The sequence below is a fragment of the Micromys minutus genome (genome assembly GCF_963924665.1).
Source record: "Micromys minutus genome assembly, chromosome: 15".
In the NCBI taxonomy this organism is placed as follows: Eukaryota; Metazoa; Chordata; class Mammalia; order Rodentia; family Muridae; genus Micromys; species Micromys minutus.
In genome coordinates this window covers 12,228,049-12,240,361 of record NC_137984.1, presented here as the reverse complement: position 1 = coordinate 12,240,361, position 12,313 = coordinate 12,228,049, and the positions used below count along the sequence as shown (strand labels likewise).

General features: G+C 42.3%; 1 protein-coding gene across 2 annotated transcripts in view; it reads right to left on the bottom strand.

The window, feature by feature from the left end:
• Window positions 1-8,697, bottom strand: part of PKIA (cAMP-dependent protein kinase inhibitor alpha) — a 69,433-nt gene extending 60,736 nt beyond the window's left edge. For both annotated transcript variants that reach the window (XM_080929246.1, XM_080929247.1), the window contains exon 1: window positions 8,547-8,697. The gene's annotated coding sequence lies outside the window, so the exon portion shown is untranslated. The remainder of the gene's footprint in view (window positions 1-8,546) is intronic.
• Between the last annotated feature and the right edge of the window lie 3,616 nt (window positions 8,698-12,313).

Here is a 12,313-nt window from a genome sequence, read left to right as displayed (position 1 = left end):
TCACTTTCCCCTGTTACGTTCACTACTTTCAGCCTTGTTATTCAAGACATCTATGAAAACATTTACCTTTTAGCATTTTTGCTACGGTTTTAATGATGGTCAACTATTAAATGCATCCGCACAAGTAAATTTCCCTCTTTGTTCTAGAAGCAATGTATGGGTGTTAAATCTCTTCTTGTTAAAGCAGATGAGAATACCTGACTCTTTCTTGGTTTAAGCAAGGACAAGTAGCAATTCTGAGAAATCATGGCAGTAAAAGCAGTAACCTTTAAATTTGTCTGACCCTAAAGTTGTAGCGCTTCCAACATGTTAATACTTTATAGCTGAACTGGAATTCCTAAACTAGCATTGCTGACTGATGATATGTGGTGTTCCCATCTGTGCCTGGCTTCTAAAACACTCTGTTCAGAAGAGTCAGTACTCTAAGAGCCACTGTAACAAAGGTCTTGGAAAGATTCTTTGTATTGGATGATGTATTACTTAAAGGAGAAGGTCGGATGACAGGGACTGAAACATTCACGGATGAAAAATTAAGTTAAAACGGTGTGTTGTTCAAGCTGAAAAATAAAAACACACCGGTCAGGCCTTTTGCAATTGAATGTTTGATTGAACATTTAAATAAATACCTAAAAGAAGATATAGTTCATGCAATCTCAAAATGCAAGTAAGGGGTTTCCTTTCGTAAGATTTAGTTCTGAAAACATGTATTATCCAAATTCTAAATAAAATTAACTTTGCAGTAACCAAATATTAAAAAAATAAAGCCTTGAACACACACACACATAATCTATAAGTATCTATCTATTCATGTATAACTGACTAAAAATTAGCTTATAACACACATAAAGCACTTGTATTTATCTGCAATCAATGTACAAATGCAGAAAAATGTGCATCTTTAACAGGTATTTTTTGTTCTCAGTACAACACTCTAAAGTGAGGCCATGCATCATGTCGAGCCTTTGGCAAAGTTTACTGTGGCCATTTATCACCTTTGGATTGAGAAGATATTCACTAATGACTTACGCTTTTCATGGAAGGCAATGTTATTGCAGCCACAAATAAATTAGAAGACACCCTCAGTCAGAATGAGCCACCGCAGGTATGGCTGGAGCCGCCAATCACCACAGACGCCTCACTTAAATTTTTATTTTTAACAAATTGCATGTGAATAATTTTGAATGGGGATATCCGATGTGAGTACAGGTGCCTCTGAGGCCAGAAGGGAACATCTGATCTCCTGAAGCTGGTGGTGGTATGTTTCTGCACGTGGAGGCTGAGAAACAAACCCAGGTCCTCTCAAAGAGCAATGCATAGTCTTAACAGCTAAGCCCTCTCTCCAGCTGCAACATATCAGTTTTCAGCAATGATTTGCATATTATACAATACTTAAAGCTCTTGGTGTTTTTCGTACTTGTTTTATTAAGCAGAAATAAACTGTCTGTGTTAATAAAAGAGAACCACATAGCAACAAGGATTTGAAATCTGCCTTTCGAGGACTCACTTAATAGTCATCAGACCAGAGAATCTGCACTTCAGGTATTGCATTTTAAAAATATTAGTTTAAACTTGTTGTTCATTAAACCTAATTACCTGTCCCTAGTAATGAACCTCTCCGTGAATAAAAAATTTGTGAGATTCAAATATTAAAGTACAAAACAGATGAACAGCAGCTCTGAGTGGTGGACCATAAAGTTACAGGTTAATTTTCCCGTTTGATAATTTAGCTCTTTTGACTAGCTACATAAAATGCCAACAATTTTTACACATTAATGTTCAAAGAGCACTGTAGGAAATTCTCAAGAAAAATAAATAAATAAAACCTTGTTTGAGAAAAGGTTGGTCCCTTCCCCAGAGATGTGTAGCACGGGTCTTTGCCTCTTCAAGAGTAGAAGGGGAAGAGATGGGCATTAGGAGTGTTTACGGGTTAAAATTGTCCTCTGTTCCCTTGGGGATTCAACACTGTCACTGGAAAAAGCAAACAGCAACAGTGATTATCTAGGGAAGAGGCGCCATCATTTCTTCGCGGTGCTTGGTTTCTGAAACCAACACCCTCTTACTGTGCCCTCGCCACCATTTCTGACACGGAGTTATCCGAGAAGTGTGAGGAGACACGCAGCAGAATTCAGAGGGGAAAGAAGACGCCCATCACTTGTGTCAGGTTATTCAGTCAGCTGCTCGGGAGTCAAAAATAGAAGCTAAGACTAATTCCCACAGCCCCGTCAGATCAGAGCCCGTTGCTCTGAAATAGCACGCCCGGATGGCTCAGGCATTTGCAAAGCTCAACTTCTGTTGGGGCAAGGCTGCAGGGAAGAGACGTGGTTACAAGCTACCATTATAAACATCTCAGAAAAATAGTAAAAATGGAAACTATTTAGTCACTCTTACTACCAGAGTTATCAGAGATTACAGTGAATTTTGGTTTTCTATTGTTTCTGTTTGCTTTAGAGACCAGATCTCACAGTATGAACCAAGCATCAAGCAGTCCTCTTCCTCCAGTCTCTTGACTTTGGGCGTGACAAGCATACACTACCACACCCATTTAATTATGTTATTTTTTAAAATAGTCATTAATATTTATTAATGTTTTGATATTTTTAATAGTCATTAATAATATATTAATGTTTTTAACGTTGGGAAGAAAGTTGCCAGAGGAAAAGCAACTGATCATAGCTCACCTTGCCAGCAAGTGAGTTACAAAACCAAATTTCATTTGACAAAATGAGATCTTAAGTGGTAGCAAAAACCAAGGGAAAGCATTTGGAATTTACCACTGGTACTTGTCTAGGGGCTGCAACATTGTGGAGTGATTTTGCTCATTAAATACAAACCCTTGCAACCCATGAGTTTCGAACACAAGACACAACACTCATTTCTTCATCTTTCCATTGTAGGGATCGTCCTGCCCTGCACAGGACAAGAGAACCATCCTCATGCTCTGAGTCTTTCCGTCCCATGTTTCCACTTTTGCCTTCCATATTCCAAACACTAGATAAGCCAGCTTAAGCAAGTCGCTGGAGTTTTCAAAGTTGTCTCAAGATAAACTAAAAAGATGCACCGGAGAGAAACAAAGAAAAGGCTGAAGAGTTCCCATAAGGCAGGAGCATACCTCTGAACTTAGAACACAGAACTTGCTTTAGATTAGGCTAGATGAGGTGATCCATTTCTGGAACTTAAAAGAGAGAAAATTGCTCCAGATCATTTTACACCAATTCACCCCTTCCGCAAGGCATCTGTGATGCACTGGCACTATTTTGAAATGACAAAATATGTGACACTTGGAATCTCCCAATATTTATAGAGAGTGTTTCTCTTTGCAAACTACAAATCAAACTCGAGACTCTCTCCTTATTCAGATTGAGCTACATGAACCGTTTGGGTCAAGAGCCCTTAAAATAGCTCTGGAGTAAACATAAATGCTATCTACCAAAGGTCAGAAAATTTAAAATGAGCTTAGATAGTCAAACATACGTGTTTAGGCATCCTTCCACCAAATTCATTAACTTTTATGTTATATAATAAACCACGGTGTCCATAACCACCCAACCATGGCTTGAAGTCCATAACCATGGTTTGCAATTACAAGACAATTTTGGACTTAAAACAGACTTATCAACTTTTTTGACTGAATAAATTACGGCACACACGTAGAAATTTGGTAAACGTCACTAGACTGCTGCAAACCATAATGCAAGCTAGCAATACAGTACACTGAAAGTGTTCTGCTCCTAAAGATTGCAAAATGTCATCCATGCGTAGGGAAAACAGTTTTCAGTTGGAATGAAATCCTGACTTTTATGGTAGGGATGAATTCTGAAAGCATCATCTTAAATGGAAAGGCCAGACATAAGATGACAATTAGTGTAATATTTCTACTTTTTTTCAACACAAAATGGAAAAATTTGTGGGCACAGAATACAGAGTTTTTAGATGGCTGATGGGTAGAGAGAATGATTGATTGCTATTTAACACACACACACACACACACACACATACAAATCTGTTCAAGATGACAAACAATTTCTGAAAACGGATATCGTGGGATTTCTACAACACCGTGAAGGTATGTAATTAAATTAATTTACAGTAGTAAATTGATGTGTTACATTGATTTGAAATTTTACATAATTATATCACTATACTAATTTTAAAATACAGAAAACATACACCCATTTCTGTGTGTGTATGTATGTGTGTGTGTATGTGTGTGTGTGTTCTAGTTTCCTATGTATGTGTATACTTTGCAACATTTTTTAAAATTATAAAATATACTATAAAATATAACTACAACATGAGTGCATGCAGATATTATAAAAATTTAAAAATTGCAGTCAGTTTTTGTGCTTATGCAGGTATTATATTTTGGCTAGAAAGCAGAAGATTTAGGAACGATGCTGAGGAAGTGACAGCTGAGAGTGTCCTTGAGAGACTTAACCTCCCCTTCTTGAGTCTTTTCTAGGCCCCTATTGTTCTCATCACACCTGTTGGAACCAGCTATGTGAGCTGGTTCCAGTCCCTCTGTGATGCAGCTCAGAATTTCAGTGCGTTATCTAGTCAAGGTGACAGGTAGCTCCTTAGACTGGAGACTGTTTGGTAGATGAACATAATTTATTTTCATTTCCTTCACTGACAATGACAAATTCCTGCACATAGCAATATTAAGATAAGTTACACATGAAGGGTATATACAGTTTTTTGACGGTAAGCGTGTGTGTTGCAGAGTGGACTACAGCTGTCAGCTCTGGCCATGTTCAACTGCACACTTGTCAGCACAAAATTCTGAGTCCTTTCGTCATGAAAATTTCGTGGACATTTGCCATGGCTGTACACAAAAGGGCGCTCCACAGTTGGTTGAGGTAATGCGCTGATTTCAGACCCTGTCTTTGTTATTGGTCTTGCTTTCCTTCTTTCTGTCTCTCTCTCTCTCTCTCTCTCTCTCTCTCTCTCTCTCTCTCTCTCTCGTCTCTCGTCTCTCCCTTCCCCCTTTCCTTCCTTCCTTCCTTCCTTCCTCCCTCCCTCCCTCCCTCCCTCCCTCCCTCCCTCCCTCCTTTCTTTCTTTCTTTCTTTCTTTCTTTCTTTCTTTCTTTCCATGTCTGCTCTTGATAAGGAGGCAGTGCACAGTCGCACAGTGGTTTAAGACAGAAAGAACTACAGGGATTTAGACAAAGGAGGAGAAGGCTTGTCTCACCAGAGAAGGCTTCACACCAGAGACAGTGGTAGCTATGGCGTGCGGGATGGCTAAACTGGCCAAGATATCAGGCGGCATGCACCAGAAGTGAATTTATGTTTGGCTGGCATGGATGAGTTTCAGCGGGTTAGAGAGAGGCTGGGTGAGCTATCACACCACTTGGTCGGGATTAATCATACCTGCAGAAAGGAGGGAAGTACTGGAGAACTCTCTATCAGACCTGGCACGTCTGGTCATGTTAAAGTAGCTTTTGGTGTTTGTTTAAGGCAGGGTCTCATACTTTCCTCAGAGTAGACCAGAACTCCAACAGCATCCCACTTTCCCGACCCAACCTCCATGGAGGCACTGGATAAAAACAATGGCATTTCTTCTTCCTCTTCTGTTCTCCATCATTTCTACGTAAGGCTGTCTCAATGGCAGCTGCTGGCAACACACTCATATTCCTTTGTCAAGAGGCGTCACCTCTGACCTCTCAATCGATGCTTGCCAAGCTCCTCACAATGCTGCCTGCTCAACTCGCAAAGCTCATGTGGTTGGAAAGCAACCAGCCGGCATCAATTGCATCTTGTCAGGCCTACGTGAGCGCTTGCAGCTCATTTAGTGCTTGATCTTTCGAACCACTTCATTCCCTATTCCTTATTTCTGATCACCCTTTCTCCCTCCCTTCCTCCCTTCCTCCCTCCCTCCCTCTCTCTCTCAACATGTGGAGTAAAAAAAAAGGGGGGGGGGGTAATAATTCAGTCTCAGTTGGAGCACCATCTATGTGAATGTGTGTGAGTGTGTGTGTATGTGTGCATGTTCCTTATGTATGTGTGTGCATGTCTGTGTGTTCCTGTGTATGTTTGTGTGTGTGTCTGTGTACATGTGTATATGAATGTATGCATGTATGTATGTGTGTGAGAGCATATATATGTGTGCATGTATGTGTATGTATGCATTTGTGCATGTGTGTGTATGTATATTGGTATGTGTGTATACATATACACATCTCTGCTTAGAGTTCTGAACTTATAAATATTTCTCAAACTAGTTTAAACACAACAAGGTGCATATCAGGAGATCTCATGTGCCTTGCCCTCCTCAACTGCACCTGAAGGAAAATGACATCTTCAGGTGCCTTTAACTGCAGGCCTTCACATGGTGGATTAGTTTCGCCTGTGAAAACATTGGCAGGCATCCCGCCAGCTCACTGAACACCATCCCCTTGATCCTAAAGCAATTTCTTGCCAGATATTTTGGTTTCCCCAGAAAATAACGCAGATTTTTGAAATTTTAGCCACCACCAGGATGCTGTCAGGCACCTCTCTCTAAACCAAAACATACAGATCTTAATGTCATAAAAATTGTTTTTGTTCCTCTAGTATCAAGGGATCATTATATAATTAGACTTCTATTTAAAAGTCCAATTTATTAAGGAGAATTATATGTATATATACATATATATATACACACACACATAGATACATATACACATTAGTTATTTTTGGAAAAATAATGGATTCGTTAAATATTTTAAAATTAGGGAAGGTGAGGAAGTGAGGATTTTTACAATCTTATTCTTTGTTTCCTTCGTTAGAAAATGTGATTGAATCAAAATTCTAGAATCTCAAGTGTTTAATATGTGCAATAAAAACATATTCAAGACACAGTAGCGCCAGTAAAGAAACAGAAAGAAGCCCAGTTCCTGAAAGCCCCAGGGACAGTTCCTGGAGAGGGCTATTTTGTGCTGGGCAACCCTCCTTCTGCCCAGATAGTGAAGGTGAAGACAGAGAAGCCAAGTCAAATCTTCCTAGAGAGAATTTCTCCAAAGTGAATTTGTAATTAGAAAAGTAATACTAGCAAACTCAGTAAACACACTAGGATTAGCCTGGCATCAGTGAATATAGGGAAATAGGCAGACCTGTCATGTCTAGATTAAAGTCCCCCTGGTTTTCAGCGCTTTGCCTTTTCACTGAGTAACCTGGCACGGCTGTTGAGTGCAACAGCCTTTCCATTTCAAGTCTGGAGATGAAAGCTCTCCTTACATATGGACTGTTGGCTCACAGACTCCACACAATCTCCTTTACTGCAATGGTTCTGTTGTCGAGGCACACGTTTTCAGCACCCACAACAGCCATCTTAACTGCTTCAGATCTTAAGCAGACTTATGCCCTCAGCTGAGAATAAGGACTTGAGCTGGGGGAGGGGTCGCGGGTGGGGAAGCTCCTGTTGTGCTTGAGGGTATGAGGAGCCTGTATAGGAAGGAGGAAACAAACCTGGGTATGCTCAAATAACCCAAGCCTGGGATTGGGCAGAGCCCCTGGCTTTCTGTCTGCCAATGGGAAAGCCCCAGTTTGGGGTTATAACAGAATCCTGGAACATAGACACTGCTTGGTTTTTGGGATGGCTGCCCTAAACTCTGACAGCTGATTTTCTTACACTGCAGCTGAACTAGAAATCTTTTAAGAGAACTGGAGAGTCTGCCCTTCAGTGTTCCTGTACCTGTGTATGCAGAGAGAAGAGCCTGCCTAACCCAATATATTCTGTATTCTACCCAAGCAAGCCTTTGGGTAGCCAACCAGGGCGAGGGCAAGAAAAGCACCTAGAAAAAACCATGTTGGTCCTGCGCTGAAAGCAGGCCATTTTATTCCATTTGTATACCTACCTATAGGGGGTATGTTAAGGGAATACCCAATAAGAGGCAATGCCCTTCTTGGGTCCTTGATGAAGTCAGTCATGCCAGTGAAGAAGGTAAAGAGATGATGAGCTACAATGTCTCTGAAAATCAATGAGCTGATTGGCAGAGGAGATGAAAAATAAAGAGAGAAGTTGCCAAGTGCAGCCCACATAAAGCAGAACTCCGGAGGGGAGCGAAGTTTTCCCTCCACCCTGACTCTCAAAGGCTGGAAGCAAGCAGGTGTCATTGACATTGAGACAGAGAAGAAACACCCTGGTGCCACAGCAGGGACGGCAGAGGAGGATGCGGGGAGACCAGATTACCAATGACTGCCCCAACTGTTCCAAGGACACTCGCCTCCCAAGCCAGGGACTGACTGAGGCGAAGGCGAAGACACAAAGGTTAAATGGGCACTCAGACGGTTTTACAGTTCTAATACTCATCAGAATCTAAACCAACCTACCACGGAAAATGGCTGATCACCTTTAAGAGCGGGGGGCTGAAAGCCCCTTTGTTTGCTCGGAACATCTCTTTTTCCCCCCATCTCCGTTCAAGGCTAATCAACCTTTCACTCCCAACCTCCCCTTTCCCCACTGCAGAAGGCAGCGGGGTTAGTCCTCCCTTCCCGGGGGTCCTACAAAGCTAGTCCCCGACCAGGCGGAGAGCCGGCTGGGATCGGATAGCGCGGGGCCAGCGGCTTACCTTCGGGATGGAGAGGCGCGTCCCCGCTGCCCCCGGCTGCGGTCCCGCCCGCCCGGCCGCGTGCGCTCGGCTCTCTGGGCTCGCAAAGCCCCCGCCCCACCTGCAGCTGCAGCCGCCGCTGGCTACTCCAGGCGGGCAGCATGAAGTCATCGCCCGCCGGAGCAGCACATTCCGTGCGAGCCGCGGGGGGAGACTCGCCGCTCCGGGGTCCCGGAACCTCGTCTGCCAGCTGCACCCGAACGACGCTGCTCCCCGGGGTGGAGGCGGAATTTCTCTGACCGGTTTTTACACCCGTAGCATTGCCGGATCGGGCAAGGAAACGGAAGGGGCAGACAGACTGTCTTTGCAGAGCTTCCTTGCTCTCCGTGCTCCCCTGTCTCCGCGGCTGTTTGGATAGCTCCATCTGACTGTGTGGGTTTTCCACCCTCTCCATCTTCCTTATCAGTACTGTTCATTTCACCGAATTTGAGGGATGATTGTCTATTGAGATAAACAGTGAAATATTCCGAAAACATTAAAATGGCAACCTGTCTTTTTAAGAACCCTGGAAACACGATTCATTTGCTTTTCACACACACACACACACACACACACACACACACACACACACACACAGAGTAAATACAGTTATGAAAGCTGAACGTGTGGATATTCGTGCTATTGTGATAGAATGGGTTTCTTCCAAGCCAGTGAAGAGGGAGAGAACAGAGAAATCATCCAAGGACACGGAGAGGCTGTTCGCTAGTGGACAGAGAGATTTGCCTCCCAGTTCTCTCCTACTCTGCCTTGTACCCCACAGCCCTCGCTTTTTTGACCACATTGCCTTGGCGAAACCTATATTTGGAAAACCAAGAGGTAGATTCCACATCTGCAGATGGCTGTAACTCCCAACGGATTTCTCAGAATTTCCCTTGGGGACATATTAAGCATGAATGTACACAAGCCTCTTGTCGTTGCTTCTTTAAATTGGTGCCAGCTATTAAGGTTGGTAATCTCTCTCTCTCCAAGCTTGCCCTTTTGCTTCCTTCCAAGTTACTGACTAAATCAACGGGTTGGGGGTTGGTAGTGTGAAGGGCAAAAGGCAGCTTAGGATTTTCTCTTTTTGGTGCTTGGCCAGGGCTTCCTTTCCAAGCAAGTCCTTTCCAAGCAGGGAGTTTCCTTATCACTGGCATTCTGCAGGGTGGATGTTCCTCATTCATCTTATCTTGGCCTTCCTCGTGAGTATCTTTGGAGGTTGGCAGTATTACCCTGGGAATCTCTCCAGTACCTTACACTGATTTGCATGAGGGCAAGGAAGAAACTAAAAAGAAAAAAAGAAAAAAAAATCTTTTTATCCCTCTCATCAGTTCCAGAACAGCGGCAGTAGTGGAGCCACTGGTGTTAATACAAAATTAATAATCCTGAGTTTTGAATGCAGGATGTATGCACCTGAAATTTGGGACATCTTAGTGCATCTCTGAGACTCACTGTCATAAGATTAAACCCTTCATCCTACCACAGACTGCTGAATTCTTAACTTGCATCGTAGAGATATATGCCTCAAGTTCACAATTGCAGGATAAAGTTGAGAAATCATGTCTTTAAGTTGAGAAATCACGTCTTTAATTTCACCAATACGTAGCCAATTCAATGACATTAGCATTGAATGTGGGCTTTAAACAGAAATGTGAAAAGAAACCACAGTAACAGTGTGATGATTTGAACAGGTACAACTCCCATAGTCTCCTGTTTTTGAGTGATTGGCCCATAGAGAGTAGCTCTATGAGAAGGTATGGCCTTTTTGGAGTAGGTGTGGCCTTGCTGGAGTGGGTGTGGCCTTGCTAGAGTGGGTGTGGCCTTGCTGGAGTGAGTGTGGCCTTGTTGGAGTGAGTGTGGCCTTGGAGTGAGTGTGGCCTTGTTGGAGTGAATGTGGCTTTGTTGGAGTAAATGTGGCCTTGTTGGAGTGGGTGTGGCCTTGTTGAAGTGGGTGTGGCCTTGTTGAAGTGGGAGTGGCCTTGCTGGAGTGGCTGTGGCCTTGCTGGAGTGGGTGTGGCCTTGTTGGAGTGTTTTACTGTGGAGGCCACCTTTGGGATCACATAGATGTTCAAGCTCCACCTAGTATGGAATCTAGTCACCTTCTGCTGCCTTTAGATCAAGGTTTAGAAGCTCTGCTCCTCCAGCACAGTGTCTGCCTGCACACTGCCTTGCTTCCCACCATGAGGATAACAGACTAAACCTCTGAAACTGTAAGCCAGCCATAACTAATGTTTTGCTTTGTAAGAATTTACCTTGGTCATAGGTCTCTTCACAGCAATGAAACCCTGTTGTCACTAGTAGAAATAATAAATAACCCCTCAAAGTGTTTTTATAGTGTTTTTATGTTCTTTAATGCTTTTTTAATCATCGTATTGGTACTTTTCAGTCTTTAATAGATGCCATTTTTTTTTAGCACAGTATTGATGTATAGGTGAACTGAGAAATTAGTACGGATTTCCATACGTCCAACTCCTAAGATTCTCTACTGTGAACAACACACAGGAACACAGCAGCTTCCTTACACTTAATAAGGACACTCAGATATGAACTAAAGACTATCTTTACACAGGCTTTTCTAGTTTTCATAGTGACTTCGACTCTTTACTACACTCCTGTCAAAGATGCCACATTCTATTCAACTGTTAAATCTCTTAGAATTAGTCCTAGCTAACTCTCGGTTTCCTTGGGATACAGATATTGTGACCATAGAGGTGAAGCGTTCTTCAGCACTATCATCTCAAGATTACATGTCGCCACAATGATGTGACTGTTGGTATTGGTTCTGATGAGCTGGCAGAGACAGTCAGGTTTTCTGTTGTCAATGTGTAAGGCCCATCACCACTGTTGGAAAATAGTCGCTATGTGAAGTCCAACCCTATAGAGAGCTGTGTTCAACCTGTGTAGAGACTCTGTGCGTAAGCAATAGTGAGTACATGGAATTCTCCTCCCGATCACCTTTGTCTACATGACCCCTGTATCATTTAATTCAGTTGGTTAATAGAGATATGGGTTTTATAATTTTGATCATAGTCTAATGCTTCCTTATTTTATTGTTTAAAATATTCCATTGAGAGTCCTGTCAGCTGGTGGCTGTATTTGTCTGTCTTATCCTTCTCCTGTGTTCTTGAGTTTAACAATTCCTTACTACTAATAACATTTATGTTTGAAACAACTCCTTGGATTTTCAAAGTGTTCTGGGCTTGGAACAGCCTAGAACTGCAGCCGGTCATTTCTTCAAGGAGACTTATTTCCATTTATTGAAGAACGGTAACAGAGCTATAGATGTCAAGGCTGTTTCCAGGTAATGGTGTCTTACTTAGGCTTTCGATACAAAAGAGAAAAGCATGTATTTGTGTACTAAATGTGTGTATACATACCAATAAACATTTCTGTACGTACCATGTATGTGGCTAGATTTCTATAAACTAATTGAGGCATACAAATGTCTCAGATTACTCTGTTCTCATAAGGATCATTCTAGCCTCTCCCCTTGCCTTCCTGACAATGCCCATTCCAACACTGAGAGGTATGATGCCACCATCTCCTATTAGATGCTCAACTGTTGAATTCCAGGATCTTACAACACACTACAGCCTTAGAATTATTAATCTATATCTCTAATCATCATGTTTTAATGTGTATAGCGTAATACACTTTAATATAACTCAATAAATACTCTTAAACGCTATTAATATATGTGGGATTGTTTTATTTTAGACAGGGTCTCTCTACTCAGCCCTGACTCTCTCTGA